At 38.8% G+C, this 22,818-nt stretch overlaps 1 protein-coding gene across 50 annotated transcripts in view; it reads right to left on the minus strand.

Moving 5' to 3' along the window:
• si:dkey-178k16.1 overlaps positions 1–22,818 on the minus strand; it is a 151,129-nt gene that overhangs the window by 123,190 nt on the left and 5,121 nt on the right. The window lies entirely within an intron of this gene.

A 22,818-nucleotide genomic window follows, 5' to 3' on the forward strand; every position in this document is an offset into this window, starting at 1 on the left:
CTGGTACGTCAGCGATTGTAGCGATGACTCCATTAGCGAGGGCTCTGCCTGCCTGGTTAGCGCGGGCCAGCCCCTCGCGGTGGCTCATACGCACAATCAGACTCGGTTACGTGATTCAGTTCGCGAAACGGCCCCCCAAGTTTACGGGCTTGTATTCCTCCAGGGTCAACCCCCTGTCCGCCCCTGTCTTGCGAGAGGAGATTGCTGCCCTCCTGGCGAAGGGTGCAATCGAGCCGGTTCCTCCAGCCGAGATGGAGAGTGGGTTTTACAGCCCATACTTCATCGTACCCAAAAAGAGCGGTGGGTCACGGCCAATCCTAGATCTGCGCGTTTTGAACCGCTGTCTGCACAAGCTGCCGTTCAGAATGCTCACGCAGAGGCGCATTCTCCAATGCGTTCGTCCTCGGGATTGGTTTGCAGCCATAGACCTGAAGGACGCGTATTTCCATGTCTCCATTCTTCCACGCCACCGCCAATTTCTGCGGTTTGCGTTCGAGGGTCGAGCGTGGCAGTACAAGGTCCTCCCCTTCGGGCTCTCTCTGTCTCCGCGGGTCTTCACCAAACTCGCGGAGGGTGCCCTAGCGCCCCTTCGGCTCACGGGCATTCGCATACTCGGTTATCTCGACGACTGGCTGATTTTAGCCCACTCGCGGGAGCAATTGATTATGCACAGGGACGAGGTGCTTCGGCATCTCCGCCTACTGGGGCTTCAGGTCAACCGAGAAAAGAGCAAACTCGCCCCCGTGCAGAGGATTTCTTTTCTCGGGATGGAGCTGGACTCGATCACCATGGTAGCGCACCTCTCCGAGGAACGCGCTCGCCTGTTGCTGAACTGTCTGAGGGAGCTCGACAGCAAACTAGTGTTCCCACTGAAGTTCTTTCAGAGGCTCCTGGGGCATATGGCATCCGCAGCCGCCGTCACGCCGCTCGGGTTGCTCCATATGAGACCACTTCAGCACTGGCTTCACGATCGGGTCCCCAGACGCGCATGGCACGCGGGCACACACCGGGTCTCGGTTACTGCGCTGTGTCGCCGCGCCCTCAGCCCTTGGAACGACCCCTCGTTCCTACAGGCCGGTGTGCCTCTAGGACAGGCGTCCAGCCATGTTGTTGTTTCAACAGACGCTTCCAACACGGGTTGGGGGGCCGTGTGTCGCGGGCATGCGGCTGCGGGCCTCTGGAAGGGTGCCCAGATGCATTGGCATATCAATCGCCTAGAGCTGTTGGCAGTGTTCCTCGCTCTCCACCGCTTTTTACCGGTGCTGGAGCGGCAACACGTGCTGGTCAGGACGGACAGTACGGCGGCGGCGGCGTATATCAACCGCATGGGGGGTATGCGTTCTCGCCGCATGTCTCAGCTCGCCCGCCGTCTGCTCCTCTGGAGTCACCCGCGGCTGAAATCGCTGCGCGCCATTCACGTCCCAGGCACGCTCAATCGTGCAGCCGATGCGCTCTCACGACAGCTGTTACGCCCTGGAGAATGGAGACTCCACCCCGAGTCTGTTCAGCTGATATGGGCGCGATTCGGGGAGGCCCAGATCGATCTGTTTGCTTCCCCCGAGAACGCTCACTGCCAGTTGTTTTTTTCCCTGACCGAGGGCTCTCTCGGCACGGATGCACTGGCCCACAGCTGGCCTCGGGGCATGCGCAAGTATGCGTTTCCCCCAGTGAGCCTGCTCGCGCAGTTTCTGTGCAAGGTCAGGGAGGACGAGGAACAGGTTCTGCTAGTTGCGCCCCTTTGGCCCAACCGGACCTGGATATCAGAGCTCTCACTCCTCGCGACGGCCCTCCCCTGGCGGATCCCTTTGAGAGAGGACCTACTCTCTCAGGGACAGGGCACCATCTGGCACCCTCGCCCCGATCTTTGGAACCTCCACGTGTGGTCCCTAGACGCGAGGAAGACTTAGGTAACCTACCGACTGCGGTGGTTAATACCATCACTCAGGCTAGAGCCCCCTCCACGAGGCGCGCCTACGCCCTGAAGTGGAGTCTATTCACTGAATGGTGCGTCTCTCGCAGAGAAGACCCCCGAAATTGCCAGATTAGTGTTGTGCTCTCTTTCCTTCAAGAGAAGTTGGACAGCAGGCTGTCGCCCTCCACTCTCAAGGTTTACGTGGCCGCCATCTCCGCTTATCATAGCGCGGTAGCTGGCGGCACCATGGGAAAGCATAATCTGGTCATCCAGTTCCTTAGGGGTGCTAGGCGAATTAATCCATCTCGCCCCCCTCTCATGCCCTCTTGGGATCTCGCCCTCGTTCTCACGAGTCTGCGATCCGATCCCTTTGAGCCACTCGAATCAGTATCTCTAAGATTTCTGTCCCTGAAGACAGCTCTGCTGGTTGCGTTGGCCTCCATCAAGAGGGTCGGGGACCTGGAGGCATTTTCGGTCAGTGACTCGTGCCTGGAATTCGGGCCGGATTACTCTCACGTTATCCTGAGACCCCGCCCCGGTTATGTGCCCAAGGTTCCTACCACCCCCTTTAGAGATCAGGTAGTGAACCTGCAAGCGCTGCCCCCGGAGGAGGCAGACCCAGCCCTTTCTTTACTTTGTCCAGTTCGCGCTCTGCGCATTTATGTGGACCGTACTCAGAATTTTAGATCATCTGAGCAGCTCTTTGTCTGTTATGGCGGTCGGCAGCAGGGAAGTGCCGTATCGAAACAAAGATTATCCCACTGGATTGTGGATGCCATTTCACTCGCTTATTCGAGTCGAGGTCAGCCGTGTCCCCCGGGAGTACGTGCACACTCCACTCGGAGCGTTGCATCCTCTTGGGCGCGTGCACGCGGCGCCTCTCTAACAGACATCTGTAGAGCTGCGGGCTGGGCGACACCCAACACATTTGCAAGGTTTTACAATCTGCGAGTGGAGCCGGTTTCCTCAAGGGTATTAGGTAACCCTTTGGTGATTGAGGAGACAACTCGGTAGGGTGTTGAAACACGCTTGCTGCGCCATTCTCCCTAACACGGAGGTACGTGCGCCTTTTTTATCTGTCAGTAAAGTTCCCCGTCAGGTGAGCCTTGCAGATTCCTCCGTCGCCCCCAGCACTGACTCAGCGGAGGAGTCACTTGCTGGCCCACTACGTTGTAGGTCTGCCCGCTGGTCAGCCCGCGTTTTGGGTATAGGTGCCTGCTATGCGTGATCCCCACTAGGCGATCCCATATGCTTATTCCGCCACGGTTAAGTCCCCCCCCTGGGCGGACCCGTGTCTTCCCTCTCCGCTAACCACTCTTTGCTATGCGTACTCCCCCTTTTTAGGGCTAGTCCATAGGTAAATTCTGCCATCTATCCCCCCCTTGGGTAACGGATGGCCTCCGCAGCGTCCTCCCTATCGGGATTGCACGCTTCCCAACGTACTGTCGTATTTCCTAGAATTATCTAGATGCTCACGACTTCCCAAAAAATATATCTAAATCCGTAAAACTTCTGTTGAAGTAGGATAAATTAGGGCCAGGGACACGTTGGAGGACCGCGCCCCCCATGATGTGGGTGCGTCACGCTTGCTTGACTATCTCCTCATCGGGGGTGTTGGTAAGGTGCAGTCATTATGGCGCTTTCCATATTCTCCCATTCATGGCACTGAAGTTCCCCAACCGAAGGGGAACGTTCGAGGTTACAGAAGTAACCCTTCGTTCCCCGAGGAGGGGAACGGAAGTGCCATATTCCGTCGCCATAATGACTGTCCCTTAGCTGTTTGAAAGTCTCTTCAGCTTAAAAGGATGGCGTCTGCTGGCTTCAGGTGTGCTTATATGCTGAGATAATTGCAGATGTCGCACACCTGCGCAAGCTTACGCTGCCAATTAATTTCATTCATTGGCCCGTTCAATACTCTCCAGATAAGCGGCTTCTGATCCGAATCCTCCCATTCATGGCACTTCCGTTCCCCTCCTCGGGGAACGAAGGGTTACTTCTGTAACCTCGAACGTTTTACATTTACTAACTCTGTTTGCATGAGTTACACTCTGCTGTGATAAACCTGAATAGTTCCCTGTATGATTAAAGTATAGGCTACCATCAACAAAGTACAAATATAAAGCAAATTCACCAAACACTACACAAGACCAGTGCTGCACACTGAAACTCATTTATTTCTCAACATGCCCAAATTGTTGACATGAAGATACATAGTACTGTAACATGTCAGTTTATGTATCATACTGTAAGTTTAGTTACAAAAAAAAAAACTCTAGACTTTGTCTCTTTGCCTAGATGGGTCTGGCCAGAGAATTTGATCAACATCACAGGCAATGTTGTCATTAGCAAGACACTTTGGAAAGAAACTGGTCTTGAATGACGAATCCATCCTTGCATTGCTACTACCTCCATCTGGTCACAGGCCTCCTCCATGGCTTGGATGAGGGGTACCTGAGCCTGAAGATGGAGTTCATATACCTTCCACTGCCATGGCGAGAAAAACTCTTCTATAGGTCTGAGGAATGGAGAGTATGATGGAAAATATAGGACGGTGAAATGTGGATGTTGCTGAAACCAGTTCTGAACCAGCAGAGTGGTGGAAAGACTCATTGTCTCAGACAACAATGTATTGCATATGATCGATTCGATTTGACTTGCTTAAGCTTTCTGACTCTTTCCATTGTGCTTGAAGACTGATGAACTCATCTGCTGCTTTTTAAAGTGCTTAAACACCTGATTAGTGTGTCTACAATCAAGCAAACAAGTGTTTGTACACCTGATGACTGTGTTGAACCAATTGGTTGGACGGTGCTGTAATTTGACAGTCGGTGATTTGGTATTGCAAGGAAGTGACTTAAGGATAGATTTTAGTGTGTAATGTATACTAAGTGTGTTTAGTGTTTTGCAAATCACTGTGTGCAGCATTTAGCAACAAGTGTGAGGTTGACAATGTGCATATAGTTGTGCAAAAATGGGCTGATGTTTTGCCTCTTGAGTGTAAGGTTTTGTAAATAGTGGACTACTTTTAATTTTATTGTGTAAGCAATCAAATAAAACTGTAATTTGAGCCGGATTCTGTTCTGGAAAATGTCAGATATTCATTCATTCACACACAATGGTAGTCACCATGTGCAAGTTTAAGTAAAAGTCAAGTTTAACTTTTGGCCCTCAACAATATTTTCAGCCATCAGCTTTCTTATGTTGGTGATTGTTTTGCGCACAGTGAGCAGCGAAACTTAATAATGGCATAGTGGCCAGCCTAATAATATTTGTATTTTTAAAATAGCAAAGAGGCAATAACGCATACTTTCATCTTTTAAAACCAGAGTAAATCTGATAAGGAGCCTGATCAAAATCTTGCAGTTTTTCTTAGTTGTTTACACAAAATGAATTGTACTTCAGACACAATGACTACAACATGAAACAGATGCACCAATCCTCTGAACCAATTCTGATAAACTATAAGCACAATTCCTGCTTTACACTCAAAGTGCAGGCATAAAACACACTTTTTTCATAATACTGCACACAATTCTCTGCATTTGGCACAATTTACATGCAGAAAATCTCTTGTTTTCACAAGGAACAGACTGTCATTCAAAATTGTAAAGTTAGTTGCCCTACTTTGCATACTAACTCATCACATAAGTAAACACCTGTCACACATTGCAATTTAGAAATCAGAGCTCATCTGATTTATTACTGGTTCACTGCCCAACAACGTTTTTTAGTTGTTTATCTCACTCCATATTCTCTATTCCTCAATCCTATTGGGGATTTTTTTTTTCTTCCTGAGGATAGAAAGTGTATGACCGAAATCCACACAATTTATTTTATTTTTTGTACTGTAACTGTATTGTATTCTGCAAATACTTCTGTTGATGATATATGTAGACCATGTCATGTGCAAATTTGTGTTGGTTGGGATGAACACTGTTTTTGTGGCAAATATATAGTAAAATATATTTGGTACCATGTACAGTATTTGTGTGATTTGTATAAAAACAATATTCTGAAATATTTTACAATGCACTTATGTAGGCCTATGTACTGTCTGTAGTAAGTGTAACATTGAATGTAAAGTTTCATTTTAGAGGAGAATTGAAGAGTTTTCCACAATGTGTTTGTGTTTTTTTGATTTGTGTGTAAAGTTCTGACAATATGATGCATGCTTTTTAGAAAATTTGTGTTGACAAGTGGGAAAAACTGTAAAAGGATGAAACTGCACGACCGGATCAGGATAGCAGGATACAAGCAAAGCAATCTCAAGTCAGCCAGAAAACATGATTCATTATTTGTTTTTCACATGGGACATCATAGTAAAGTGAACTGAATAGTGACTGTTCATACGATTTGTTTGTAGCTAGTTTTATTAACCATAACTGACCGGGTAAACTGAATGGACGTCAATCACGGTAACTTTTATTTCATAGTTTTGTTCCTAGAATTATTCATTTACAAATGGTTCTGTGAAGTGCTTTGAAACAAAGACTATACAACTATAGTCAACTCTGACAACTTCCGCTACTGAGAAAACCAGAAATGTGAAAAGGGTCTATTTCTCATCTTTTCAAGCATCAACGGAAGCATCAGCCGATCAGATCACTTTATGCAAATACCCTAGCTCAGACAGTAGCCGATTGCAGACTTTTATCATTGGCTGTCGCTGCTTTGACAATCGCATCAACCCCAACTTCAGACACGCCCTTCGTCAAGCATTGATGCTGAAGCCCCATGTAAATTGGGCGTAAGACTAACATACTGTTACGATTTCAGAGAAAAAAATATAAAATTTAAAGTCATCACCTTTTTTTTAAAAAAAAAAACTAAATTCTCTGAGGTCTGCTTAGAATAAAAATATTTTTACATAAAAAACATTTAATATTTAATGTACTGTTTGGTTTGCCCTCATCAGAACACACTGTTTCAAAGTGGATGGCAGATTGTAGACTTAAAAATAAACACCTATTGATTGGCTGACAGCTTTGAATATTTGAAAATAATTATACTTGACATTTTGCTTTAAAGATTATGTCCCAAGGTTGGAATGAACAGCTGTGTGGCCTCTGCTGAGCACTGCAACATGTCTAATCTTGGCCTCATCTTCATGAGATTTTGTGAGTACATCTATGTTTGTTTCACAACATTTACCTACAGTGTGAATCGTGGGCGGAGCTAAAATGGCAGTGATGTAGAAGTGAAGAATTTTAAACATACTATTACATAAATTTCACAACAGCATGTTCACAGCATGTTTTTTGTACCACAGTGACCATGAATTTATAAATTAAAATTCACAAATATTTTCACAATCTTTAACATGTAAAGCTCAAGCATTTTTTTTTCTGTAGGAGAACCCCAACTCATTTATTCTTACCAGAGAAGACAGTTAATTCTCATGCAAGAAACTTAAAATAGTGGCACACAGGATGAATATCAAAGCACTTAATACAGCTAATACACATATTTTCCATATAAGCCTATAAGTAAATAATCTGCATGCGAGAATGTCTGCTTCTTTAGACTGAAAAGCAACTGTATGATTTGTACAATGAAAGCTCATAGATCAACCCTTGTCGGTCCCAGCTAGGCGCGATGGCAGAAAGCCTGGGAAAAAAAAACAAATGCTCATTTACTGATTAAACTAATTTCTTAAAATGGCAGTCCAAGTAGCCAAATCAATTCACAAATGATTGAGTCTTTCTTTTGGCCAGCCTCATTCACTTATCATTACATCCTTCCCACTTACCTCACCAACTCAACATTCTCGGCAGCGGCTCGAATGCATGGCTAGACTTTTGAGATCAAATGGACTTTGTAATGAGCGTATAGGCAGACGGACTCATTAGGGTTATGCAAATGTTTTTTTGTAGGTTTCTAACAAACACACCTGCGCTTGGTGAAGGAGACAGATGAGAGACAATTCATCTAAAAACAATTTAGTGAAGGGACCAGTTCTCAATATTAACTACTGGCTTATTACCCGCCTGTTGTTAAGATATTGGCATATTAAGATATTTATTTGTAATAAATTACACCATTTTATGCGTGATTTTATTCTGCATCCTAAATTTTACCCAATACCAAACTACCTTAATTAATACATATAAATAAGCTGCTGTAGTGAAATTAACTCATTTTATGAATGTTAATGATCTATAATAAGTTATTATTAATTATGAATATTCAGAATTAATTTATAGCTAACTTACCTAAATAAATATAACAAAAACTTTTTCCGCTCGTCTAAGCGGACTCTGTAATCATATATTTATTTAGAAAGGGAATAATAACTACTTGTGAAATAGATGAATAGTTTAGAGGATTTAGTAAACTTAATCAGCTTGAAGCAAGATCTATCATTGAACGGACTTTTTCTTTAATGCAATACAAAGACAATCCAACGTGGTTATAGCATAATTTATTGACTACTCTAAAATATAACAAACAAACGCACAAAACATAACAACAAAACATATAAAAGAAAGCGAGGAAGTAAAATAATTAAGGTAAAAGAATGGCAAATCTACCTCAGTTCTGCACAACTATTCAGAACCACTAAGATTATAAAACCATTTTTTTGATAAAGGGGTACAGCCTTAACGCACAATCTGAATTTAGTGGGTTTGTCTCTCTCGTCCGAGTTTTTTCTGATGCATGGAAGATGGAGTCTTTTAAAAAGTTATTTCTCGATGCTTGGAGCTCTTAGCGCTGATCGGAGGATAATTGAGACGCAAACTTAAGACTATGTTTATTTTGCCAGAAAGTAAGTCACGTGGGTACAGAAATGCAGTCTGCCCCATCAGGGGCACTTCTGCAAAGGCCTTCTGCAAAGACCTTTTTGCTGAAGTTTGAGAGGTGTAAGAGGTATTTAAAGACATTAGTCAGGTAACATCCAGTCTCTCCTGACTGACCAATGGCATAAGAGGGACAGTTAAGTGGAAAAAAGTCCTTTGTTCTACTCGCTGGTGAGTACAGCCCCAAGACAGACAGAGAGACTAAACTTTAACTCATGGTTTGAAACTACACTAAGCAAACAAGTTATCATCTAGATCATGAATTGTAGATTTATGTATGTAGAAGTGTCACACCAAACATGACTATTTTGGAAATACATAGGTGCCATATGTAAGTTTTTGACTCTTCTATACGCAGGGGTTTTCAAACTGGGGTCCGCGGCCCCCCGATGGCGCTAGGGGGGCCGCAAAGAAATTTTAGATCAATGAGCCCACATGGATGAATTTTGTGTCCCGCATCATTCTGAAGGTTAATATATTTTTATTATAATTTGAGCTCAAAAGTACTGCAAAAATGAAGCTTTATACTTATGTCATTTAAATGCAGTTGACACTTTCGTGACACAGGAAAGGAAGCGCAGCGGCCCGCCTCCGTGGACGGGGACTTTTATTGAATAAGCGCTTCTGGCCAGGCGCTTCCTGACTGTGATTTTTGGCGCTTGTCTGCTGCACCTGACGGCGTTTACCTTTCACTTACGCTTACCTCTTTTACGCTAAACAACTAAATGAATGCTCAAGTTTGACTAACTATATTTCAGTTAAAATACATGATCAATATGAACATTATCGGTGGCTGAAAGTACTATCCTGTTTATGGCTTGCGTTGCTAAGTAACCGATCAGCTGGGTGCTGCGGAGCGCGCGCCTCTCTGCGCAGACTTCACTCATAAGGAACAAATAGCATTTTAAAGACACGCCACAACATTGCACCTCGTCCACAGCGCGACAGTCTTTTACACTTTGCATTGTACAAATATCAGACTTTGCAGCATGGCAAACAAACATATTAAAATTGTAAAGCAAAAAGTGCTGCAATAACAATGAATGGAGCTGTCATCACATCAGCGAGTTCTCAGTTTCACTCCTGTTACACTAATGACAGCTGGATGAGCTCTGCAGTGGACCTCTTACTCACATTGGTTCATAACTGGATGATTAAAAAAACTAAATTGTATACACACTGAGTAAAACCACTATAGCCTTTAAAAATTATAATGTATCTGTTTGTGTTATGTTATAGGGCTAATAATTATTAAATATTAAAATGTATTAGTGCTCTGTATTTAATGGAGCTCAACATATCTGATCAAATTTTAATACTCTGAATATAAATGCATTTTTGTTCCACTTTTTCCCATATTTGTTTGTGTAACTAATTTAAATGTAATGTTCAGTATTATTATTAATAGAACAAACTGGTATGAACATTTTAAAGTCAGCAAAGCTTCTAAAATTATGCAAAGTAAAACTTGTGGCTCTTTGAAATTGAATACCCAATTCTAGATTGCATTTAGGAAATTATTTTTTTTATCGGTGTAAGTCAGGATTGTCAACCTGAGTAAATTATGATGTGCACAAAAAAAAAGGAATAAAAATAAACAAAACACACTGAACCACTACAGCCTCTATTGTAGTATTGCTAGTTACAACAGTACAGTTAACTGTTAACAGGCTGATGAATGACAAAACTCTTTAAAACTTTAAAGCTTTAAATCTTTAGATACATTTAGACTCTCAGCTGTAAGGGTAAATACAGAAGAGTCTAGCTGTGCAAAGGCAGAAAAAAAGCATAAAAATGGCATAAAAACTGTGTAAAGTGACGACTTGTACACAAAATATGGCTTGATGGAATAATCCAGTGAGAGCAGACCACAATGAACACTGCGCATCAAGATTTGATCAATAGATTGAAGCACTAAAACCATGTCAACTCAACTAACATCTTACAAAAATTAATCCAGATAATGAATAATATAAATTTATTGAATAATATATAATAATATAAATGTATTGAATAATACAATTTTAAAAAAATTAAGTACAGTTATTAATTTGAGGGGGTGGCGTCATTTTTATTTTTGGGGGGTCCCCAAAAGAATTCGCCCTACACAAAGGGGCCCTCAGCTGAAAAAGTTTGAAAACCCCTGTTCTATAGCATAAAAATACCAAAATATGTTTGCAGATATTTAAGAAACATACTGAGCCAACATTCTTGTTTCTTTGAAAAACAATGCTAAAGTCAGATATTCTGTTCTGAAAATGTCTTCTTCCTTGCTGGAACGCTGTCTTTTTTTAATCTTTTAACCCGCCCAAAGCCAGTTTAGCCAATTATATTTCAGCACCCCTAGTTGCCTTAATGGAAAACTGTGTATTTCTTTCTTTCTTTCTTTCTTTCTTTCTTTCTTTCTTTCTTTCTTTCTTTCATTCTTTCTTTCTTTCTTTCATTCATTCAGAAAGGCTTTCAAAGCATGCACTCTTGACCGAAATGCCACCTCAGGGGGACAGTAGCAGACTCCGAAATGAGACACAAATTAAGAGTTCCACATGAGGTTATTAATTAACAAATAATATAAATATTATGAACGTAAACTTTAGGTGAGAAGGTTACATTGTAACCGTGTATCCTAACAACAAAAGTATTTCCATCGTAGTTTATGTGCATCAAATAAAAATTTTATACTACTAGGTTGTGCGCATATGTTTTATGCACATTTTCAAAATGGATGCGCATCTTGGAGTTTCCATGAACAGTTTTTTATGCGCATATCAAAATTCTGCATAAAAATAGGTGCATGGAAATTTAGCTAGTGTAAGTTTTCTGCTGTTCAGGTGCAAGAAATAGAAGCTGTTTCTAATATATCAATTCGAGTGGTTGGTTAGGACAAAAAATCCTTGTAATATGAAAATATTCCATCTATCACATGCATTTGTTTTTATATAGAACACCATTTATATCAGCCTTTAATCTCGATTGTCAGACTCACTCCTGTTGGTCCTCAATCTGGCAACCTGCGCTTGCATTTGATTTGATCCAGGAATGCAATACCCAGTTCAACCACTGGGTATCAAACTTACATACTGCACTTTTAATGATCACTTTTTTTTACTCATTTTCTAAATGTAGGTAACAATATGGAGTTTAATATTGTTTATGTATCATTTTGATATATAAAACTTTATATGTTATATATCCTCTTATTTCTACTTAAGTAGTTAAAATCTTTTTGTTCAGATTTGTTTTCATTTTTTAATCATTAATTCAGCTTATCCTGTTTCACTTATTTTATAAATAATTAAATATACATATAAATACATATAAATATCCAAGCAGTGTTGCAAATGTATAGTGAATAGTAGGTAGTTTTTAATATTATACAGCTGAAATCAGAATTTTTAAAAATCTTTGATTTTTTTTTTCTTCCTTTTTTAAATATTTCCCAAATTATGTTTAACAGAAAAGGGAAATTCTCACAGCATGTCTGATATTTTTATTTTTATTTTTTCTGGAGAAAGTGGTATTTGTTTAATTTGGCTCGAATAAAAGCAGTTTTTAATTTGAAAAGTGTTTTTAATCCAGCCACCACCGCAAGTGTATTTCAAACCTGTGGGAAGCACATCTGAGGTGATCTCACGAGGAAATGTGACTATTTTACGTTTTTTGTCAGTTTAGTAGCTATTTCATACGAGTTCAGTCGTATGAAAATGTACCATTTGAAAAAGGAGGCGTGGTACCCAACCACACCCCAGTATTATCGCTAGTTAAAATTGCACAGTCCCAATAATAATAACTAACAAACAAATTTATTTATATGTTTTTTTTTTTTGTTATTGTCGCTAATTAAATATTACAATAAACTCACAAAAATTAAAATGTTTCAGTTAACAATAGCAAGTAGGCTGTTTGTGCCAACAGACAAAATATTCTGAAATAAAAAAATATTATTAAAAAAAAGCTCACACTTTGACATACAGTTGCAATTAAGATAAAGAAAGTCACAGTTGCATCCCTCTCTTAAACGTTAATGATTTACACCCAGAAGCTCAATTCTTGCGGTTATAACCCTTAGAACAAAGTATGAGCCATAATAACAGTGATTGTACAGCTAATTACAGTTGAAGGAGAGAAGCAGAGCGATATGCCACCAGCCATGACATTTCTGTGAGAGGTCTGCGACTCCAGATTTCCATGGGGAAACATCACTATGAAAACTAAAAGCCTCTCCAATAGGCAACACACAAAAGCAAAGCCACTTTCAATACTGAGTAAAACTGCTTTTAGCTCCGAGGTATCAGCCATCAGCCCCAACCCCTTCATTTTCCACCCGGTGTCCATTTAAAAAGTGTCAGTGGATCCAATGGGCACGAAGTACAGAAAGAGAAAATTACGCTGACTCACAGCAATCAGGCCAAGTCATGCTGTCACCCGCAAGACCACAAAGCTTAACTGCCTTCTGAATAATTCACATTCTTCTGTACTTCATACACACAACTGACTCATGCCGAGCCAAATAAGCTCCTGTGGGAGGCAGGACTCCTTCTGTGCACATCAAAACCTTCCCGGGAAGGATTCACAGGCACGAACGGCAAACGGGATGCTGGTAAATGTGAATGAAGAGCGCTTCACAGTCTTGAAGGGGGAGGAGAGGAAGAGAAAGGGGTCATTTTTTTAGTTTTGTTATAGCCCTGGAGGCCATAAGAGCACACAGAGCAGAGACGATGAATTAGAGCCCAGGGAGAACAGAAGGCCGCAGAAAAAGGATTATATTGAAGATAAAGACGTTATGTCATGGTGCAATATCCTGTCTGTTCAGATGACTCAGTCTGGTCAATGTATATATATATATATATATATATATATATATATATATATATATATATATATATATATATATATATATATATATATATATATATACACACACACACACACACACACACGATTTGTTGAATTGAAGTCAGAATTATTAGCCCCCTTTTAATTTTTTTTTTCTTTCTTTTTAAAATATTTTCAAAATGTTATACAGAGCAAGGAAATGTTCACAGAGTGTCTGATAATATTTTTTATTCTGGAGAAAGTCTTATTTGTTTTATTTTGGCTAGAATAAAAAGTGTTTATTTTTTAAAAGCTATTTTAAGGACAAAAGTTATTAGCCCCTTTAAGCTATTTTTTTTTCAATAGTTTACAGAACAAACCATCATTATACAATAACTTGCTTAATTACCTTAACCTGCTTAGTTAACCTAATTAACCTAGTTAAGCCTTTAAATGTCACTTAGGCCAGTGGTTCTCAAAGTGGGGGTCGGGACCCCTTGAGGGGTCGCGGAACAATGAAGGGGGGTCGCCTGGTGATTTCCAAAAATCTACTTATTATTGTTAGGCCATAAGAATTACCATATTTTATCCATAACCAACTGAAGAGAATAAAACAGTCATTTATAGTTACTATAGTAGCTTTTTTACTAGTTCTATTGGATTGCGACCCCTGGGGTAAATACATTATATTAAAGACAGCAATAGCATCAGATGCAGCAGATTGATTTTATAACACCAGCTTAAACTTTCTGGCCCATTTACAGCACTGACATACATAAAAAAAAATTAAACGAAGAATAGACTTTGGTCTATTGGTGTGTGAGTGCGCCATTCCATGCAAGTTTTCTGTATTTATAACCACCTCAGAGGATATTGGGGGTCGCGAGTCACTGGTATTGTTATTTTAGGGGTCGCGTGCTGTAAAGTTTGGGAACCCCTGACTTAGGCTATATAGAAGTGTTATGAAAAATATCTAGTTAAATATTATTTACTGTAATCATGGCAAAGATAAAATAAATCAGTTATTAGAAATGAGTTATTAAATCTATTATGTTCAGAAATGTGTTGAGAAAACCTTCTCTATATTAAACAGAAATTAGGGGAAAAAATAAACAGGGCGGCTAATAATTCAGGGGGGCTAATTGTTATCATTCAATATGAAAAATAATTATTAAGATTGCAACATCGCCCAGCCCTAGTGTAATGTTTAATTTTGATATGTTACGGTGACCGGTGAATCATTACAACAAAATTTTATTTCATTATTTTTACAAAGATCAATAGTGCATTCAAGATTCTCTTTGAACACATGAGGAATCCTGTTTTAACAAAGCTTATTGTTCTGAAATACGCTGTGCTGTACATACCATGATGCCTCAAAAGCATGACAGAAATGTTACAATGAAGACATTGGTGGAAGCAGCAACAGTATTACGGCAAGTATAAAGGTTACAGTTGTTTCTTTGCATACTGACATTCATCTAGTAGTTCAGGTATGAATCTCTAATAATCGACTATAGAGAATGGTAATCTATATCAAGGTGTGTGAACACATACAGAAGCACACGGTGTAAACCAATGCAAATGACCACAGAAAAAGATGACCAATTAATTGTAATACATTTTGAAAACACCTTACACACACTCATAATAAAATGGACTAATGTCTAAATATCAATATATTTAAGGGGGACCTATAATACCCCCTTTTTAAAGGATATAAAATAAGTCTCTGATATCCCTAGAGTCTGTATGTGTAGTTTCAGCTCATAATACTACACAAATAATGTTTATAACAATTTGAAACTGCCCCTTTCAGGGTTTAATCCTAGTTGTGGCATTTTGATGACTGTTGCTTTACAATCAAATTAAATCGTGCTCTTTTCAAAAACAGGTGGCACTATAAATGCTTACATGTATGTGTCAGCATAGTGGCATATTCAAAAACAAGACTAACTTCCTATGCTAATGAGGGAGAGATTGTCACTAATGGGTAGGACTTTCCCCCTCTGATGACACGCACAAAGGGATAATGTCAATCTAAGTGTTTCTGCAGACTGTGTTTATAAAGTGTGATTACATATATATATATATATATATATATATATATATATATATATATATATATATATATATATATATATATATATATATATATATATATATATATATATATATATATATATATGAGCAATATCACACGAGTAGCAGTGTGCTATGGCTGTATATCAGCACTGGTGGGAAGCTACATTCACAGCCCCACCAGTGCTGATATACAGCCAAAGCACACTGCCACAAGTGTGATGTTGCATTTATACAACAGTTCGACGGCACAATCTACTTTCTTCCAGCATTCATTCATATCTGCAGCTGACGTCAAAACAGCAGAAGCTGTTACTAATTGACCAACGTTACTTTAGAGCTAGTGTTTGAATGACTGTGTCTAAAGTGATGACAAAACAGCTGATTTTGATTACACTTTAAGATTATAAGGCTGAATGTGACATGAAATGCCATCCATCTACAGAGATATCTTCTTACAGTGTTACAGTCTACACCTGGGGGTGTTAAGTTTACAGACTGTACCAAAGAGGGGGGTGGGTGAAATTACGGGAGTTTTTTAGATAGAAATAAAAACTGGATGTTTGCGGGAGACTGGTCTGAAATACGGGATACTCCCATGAAAAACGAAAGTGTTGGCAGGTGTGCTTACCAGTTTAATATTGATTTGATCTACTATAGTTAGAAATCAGACTGTTACATCTTCTAAGCGTAGGGGCTTATTATGCGGTTCTGTCACCATCTTGTGGACAGAAATCAACTGTCGCCGACGAGCTGTCTCTCAGAAATTGTAAATATTTTAAAATAGGCACTATTCTTGCAAATAAACCACATAGTTGCAATCTAAACAACTACATCCTCGACTAAAAAAGCCTCAAAAGTATATTTTGTTGTGTAACAGCAGTATTATTTGTCAAACTGTAGTGTCTGCTTGTTCCTGGCTGTATTTGGGCGGAGTAATGCACAAAGGATAAAGAGGCTGTATGGATGCTGATATTACTTAAATTTATCACAACTATCAGCCAATCAGAAATGAGATCCAGACAGAACTGTTGTATATATATATATATATATATATATATATATATATATATATATATATATATATATATATATATATATATATATATATATATATATGTGTGTGTGTGTGTGTGTGTGTGTGTGTGTGTGTGTGTGTGTGTGTGTGTGTGTGTGTGTGTGTGTGTGTGTGCTACTGTTGCCACACAACTGTGTTTAAACCCCTTATAAAAGAAGTCATTTTTGCATGATAGATCCCCTTTAATAGAAAAGCACTTTGTGTGTCTGTGAAGCTGAAAATGTGCATTCTGTATCATTCGGTCTTCAATGTTAAAATGGAACTAGAGAAGCCCAGCATGGATACAGTGAGAGCATATCAAATAGATGAACTAGCTTATTTTTCAGAGGATATCGATGAGCTGCCACAAGAAAACATTTCCATTTATGATTTTCTTCTTTATTTGCAGCCTGACTGCTTCCAGGTTATTACAATTCAGTGTTTGTATGATACTATAAACCTATAGAGATCAATAGAATCCAGGCTCCAGTGTCTCAAACTCCCAAAATGCACTGCGCTGCAACAACATGTTCCCTTTTTTTATTGGCCTATCAAAAGGAGTACTTACTAATGCACAAGCACATATTGCATACAATACCTTGGGTGCAGATACTGTGTGAATTTTACCTATTATTACCCTTATTTTTCCCAGAGATGGGTTGCGGCTGTAAGGGCATCCGCTGCATAAAAACTTGCTGGATAAGTTGCCGGTTCATTCCGCTGTGGGACCCCGGATTAATAAAGGGACTAAGCCGACAAGAAAATTAATGAATGAATGAATTACCCTTCCTCCTTCCCAGCGCCACCTACGCTCAGACAATTAGTTTTAGTGCTTGTTCAAACTACATATTTAAAATGAGCAAAATCAACACAATTCTTCATTTTTTGGGGGGTCAACTCAATTTTTTAAGTTCAATCTACTTCAATTTATAAAAACGACTTAATTGATTTGTGTTGGGACAACATGAAGGAATTCTGTGAAACCCAACATTTTTACAGTGTATAGAGATCTACTACAGGGTTTTACTTACTTTACAAGACCTACTTTATTATCTTGAAGGAACAGAACAAAATATTGCATTCTTGCTCTGCAGCAGCGTAGCAGACCAAACCCACCAAAAGGATTATGTTGTTTAATACAAAAGTCAATAAACGCTGGTTGAAACTACATTTGTGTGTTTGAATGAGGCATTTTTCAGTTTTTATTCTGTTTATCAGAATAAAGAAAGCCATGATGGTTTGCAACCACTTGAGAGTGAGTACAATTTTTATAAATTTTTATTTTTGGGGGTGAACCATCCCTGTATAATAATATCTGTTTGTATTTGAGACTTTAGTTTTTGAAACTTTACAAATCTTACACATGCACAAACAGCTTGTATCACTTCAATAATCATGGAATTACTTTAAAGATCACATTGCACTCTCAGGTGTTGTTGTTCTTAAAGTGATCTTGTTGTCTTTTGATGGTCTGTAGACAGTAGGGGGTCTCATTTATCATGATTCTGAAGAATATCCTACAAGCGCCTTTCTTCCTGAACTTTCTTCTTGCCAGGTTTGAGCTGATGTAGACTCCACTCCATGGCAGACCATTATACCTGACAGCAGTGTTGTGTTATAAGTAGGGCCAGACAGAATCTGCAGACATTTTTTGCTGTTTCTGCACAGAATATTGTAAAATATTTGCAGATTTATGGAGATTTTAGGAGTATCATTAATAAAAACTTAATATAGGACCTTAAATATAATACATTTTTAACTTTTATAAAAATTTTTACAATGTAAATTCAATTAGATCCACTTATTTTCTACTAAAACACAGAACATATTACTTAACAAACTGTATTGTAAATAAAACATATGAACAATTTAATATTACTATTATTATATCACAATAATATTAGTAAAATTGATTTAGAAACAGAATAAATATAAATTTACACACATTTACACAAGGAAATACAATGGGGAAATCTGTGGATTTCTGCATGTGCAGATTTCGTGTTGGCCTATTGGTTACTGTAATTGAATTAACCACTGAATAAAATTAATGTGAGGTTTTACTTTTATTTTGTAGTTAATTAGTTACTTATAATATACTTGTTGTATAGATCAATTCAGAGAAGCAAAGTAATTGTATTTTTTAAATTTACAAATATACAGTAGTGTGAAAAAATGTTTGCTCCTTTGTTCTTACTTTATCGCTTTTGTGTCACACATTAATGTTTCAGATCATAAAACTAATATAAATATTAGTCAAAGATAACACAAGTAAACACATCATGTCATTTTTTAAATGAATGTTATTTATTATTAAAGAAAAAACAAATACACAACTACATAGTCCGGTTTGAAAAAGGATAATGTATTTTAGTGTGGGCTCCCATTGCCCAGGATTTATACTATTATAATACAAGTATACTCCAGCAGTTATACTATATCAGCCACTATCCTGTAAATATTTCTAATATATTTTACCATTTGTATTAATTGTAATGCCAATGGTTTTAAAGTACACCACAGAAACATCCAATCAAATAAGTTGACGAAATCCACATCACTCATTGGCCTAGTTGTTGTTGAACATATTTCCTAAGCTGCTTATCGATTGGTCGGGAACTCCTGCAAGTAAACAAACCAGCAGACACCAAATGGCGCTTTTGACTATGGAGGTAAAACCGCACTGACTGATTGTATCCCTGCTCATAGTATACTATATAGATTGTATACATCCCTTTAGACAAAATATACATTTCAAGAATGAAGCGCAGCTGCGGCTGGAAAACAGTGTTTTAATTCATTGCATGTCACTTCAGAAAAGTGGAAATATTACCAACAATCTATCAGGTAATGCCCCCCCCCCCCTCCCCCTCTCTCTCTCTCTCTCTCTCTCGTGTTCAAAATTGTTGGCAAAGCACTGTCAACAAATATTTTTCCTCCACATTCATGCACAGCGCATTGAACGACAGCAGCTAGATTAGTCCAAAAAGGCACAGTACTTTTTACGGTTGGGTCTGTTTTAGTTGGGATCATATTCTCACTACAAACGAACCGCTCCAGGGTTTGTTTGAAAGCGTATTGACTTCTCTTTTTGAATTTTTGAGTAATTGAATTACTTTTAAAACATTCATTCATTCATTTTCTTTTGGCGTAGTCCCTTCATTCATCAGGGGAAATGAACCACCTACTTATCCAGCATAAGTTTTACACAGCAGATGCCCTTCCAGCTGCAACCCAGTACTGGGAATCATCCATATACACTCATTCACACACATACACTTCAGACAATTCAGTTTATTCAGTTTACCTAACTCATGTCTTTAGACTGTGGGGGAAACTGGAGCACCCGGAGAAAACCCATGCCAACAGAGGGAAAACATGCAAACTAGGCATAGAAATGCCAACTGACCCAGCTGGGACTCGAATCAGCGACTTTGTTTCTGTGAGGTGACATGCCAGCCACTGGACGTGTCCACTTTTCAGACATATTAATTTTAAAAATAATTAAATACATTTATATGATGATGCTATTAGTAATTATTATTAATTATTAGCTTTTTAGTAAGTACCCATCACTGTTTGCCAGTTTATTCAGCATTAGGTCCCCAAAATATGGGTTTGGAGTTAACCGAATAGGTGGCTTTTGGGACAGAGCCAATGACTATCTGCCACCAGGACAACAAAGCAGCCATTGTACCTAATGAGCCTAAATGTTCAGTTTAGTGAGAGGACACGTTTGGCTAGTCACATCCAGATTGCCTGTACAACACATCCACCTTCAGTTAAAAAATGTTGTGAAAACAGAAATAGTCAAGTTACAATGGAATGCTATCAAATGCAGCACAATGCAACATACCGTCAAGAGAGGAGCTCCTGGGACATTATATAGGAACGCTGAGAGCATGTTGGAGGCATGTGTAGGACGGGATGTTTGCAGTTTGCCATTAATAGCATGCTGTGCTCAATTAGTCCAAACAGTGAGGTACAAAAATGCCTTGCAGAATTGTTGCTGTTTTGTATTGCTACAGCCTTGACATGAGTTAAACAGTTGGTTTTTGGCTAATTAGCGGTGCCTGCTATTACAAATGCCCACACCTAGGGTTTTTTGATGAAAGAAGTGAATAAACCTCTAAACCAAAGCATTACAATTTGGCATATTAGACCCTTCAGCATACTGTAGATTCTGCTAAAGAATAACATCTCAAATCCTCTCTTTTTTTAAAGAGAGCTATTCTGATTTACCACTAGCAGGGTTTACATATGTGTGAAGTCTTTTTATTTTTATTTTTTAAATGTGATTATAGTAATGTTGTTTCTTTAAGCTTGTCATGTGACAGATTTCAGTCCAAAACAGCCTCATTGGAAATACGTGCCTTGGCTTACATTTTTACAAAATGTAAAATACATTGTTTACCTTGATTTTACATTGTTTTAATATCTCTTGTTTAAATTTGCAACCCAAAAGCTCTGTGTCACAAGTACTCAAGAGCTATCAAGCAAACTGAGCACGGCAGAAAAGTTGTTCATATGAAGATAGATAGGCGAAGCCTAATATTTTGATTACAAATCATAGATGCCATCAAGTTATTTTGTGTCATTTATTTGGTGTCATAAATTTAAACATTTTCTATATGTCAATAAAATGGCCTTTTAAATATGTATACTGCCCCATAGTCAGTGATGGAAAGAGTACTGAAAAAATTATACTTTAGTAAAAGTACCATTACTTGCCTAAAATGTAGTGCAAGTAGAGTGAAAGTATCATTTGTAAATATTACTCAAAGTAAAAGTAAAAAGCCCTTTTCAAAGTACTCAAGAGTAGTGAGCATTATGCTGTAAAAAGCTGATACATTTACATGCAATTTGTGGATGTGTGTAAAGGTAATATTCTGTAGTTCATTTAGTTATTCCCCAGCATGCACACAGATTAAGATTAAATTAGGTTGTGACGTCAGGTGACTAAAATTTAATGCCTATATGCAGTGTCTAAGGACAATGTTATTTTGATGCCTGATGCAAACATCACATGATTTTGATATATGGTTGAGTTTAGGTTCTGTTAAAAAGTGACCAAAATCCAACGTTGAGCCAACATCTTAAGCCAACAACGTACCAATGACAAATACTGATATTTATTCGTACAGTATAACATCTGATAGATGTCATAGTGGTAAAGTCTATACACAACGTCAAGTTGTAACATTAGCCGCTGATATTTGGTTGATTTTAGGTTGGACACTGACGTCAGCCTTACACTGGGTTCTGATGTCAACCCGATTTTCATTTTCAGACAAAATGTAACGTCCCCACAACATTGGAGTACAACGTCAATCTGACATTATGTTGACGTCTTGTGTCTGCTGAGTGTTTAAGTCCATTTTGGTCATCATACAGTAACCATAAGTCATCTTCTCATCAGTGACATGCATCTAAACAGTCTCTTGGTCAATGCGTGTAAAGCTTTTGGACATCTTCTTGAACACTTTTAATGCTTCCGAACAGTTTGCTACATTTTTAAATCATCCATGTCATGAGGTAGTTCATTATGATGTGATACCTTCTGTGTATGACATGATTGGACAGTTATCACAGGACTGATTTTTCCAATCCCCATAGACAATAAAAAATAAAGTAGTGACTGCAGGTTAAAGGAAAGTAGTGGAGTAAAAGTACCAATACTGCACTAAAAATGAACTCAAGGAAAAGGAAAAGTGCACATTTAAAAAAAAAAACTTAGTAAATTACAATTCCTAAGAAAAAACTACTCAATTACAGTAGTTTGAGTATTTGTAATTTGTTACTTTATTTGTAATTTGTTACTGCCCATAGTGTTCATTTTACATAGAAAATGCAGTCAAATGCCTTAATGAGGGAACTACAGTCTTGTGAGATATTGCGAATGACAAAATTAAAATAGCGAATGAGAAATGAGTTGATGATAGCTGTATCTGTAGAAGCACTAGTGTTAAAAGTTTCTTTTGGCGTGATTTGCTTGCTGTAACTCTAAATGATGGAAATTTCAGTGCAGTATCATGGGTAATGTAGTTTTTTTACAAATTTCCTGGTTAACCATTTAAAATAAATCAATAAATAAGCTGCATTAATGCAAATAAGTGGGTTCAATCAAGTCATATGCAATCAATTAACAACCTCAGAGC

This window comes from Danio rerio, chromosome 23 (genome assembly GCF_052040795.2).
Source record: "Danio rerio strain M-AB ecotype USA chromosome 23, GRCz13ab, whole genome shotgun sequence".
Lineage (NCBI taxonomy): Eukaryota > Metazoa > Chordata > Actinopteri > Cypriniformes > Danionidae > Danio > Danio rerio.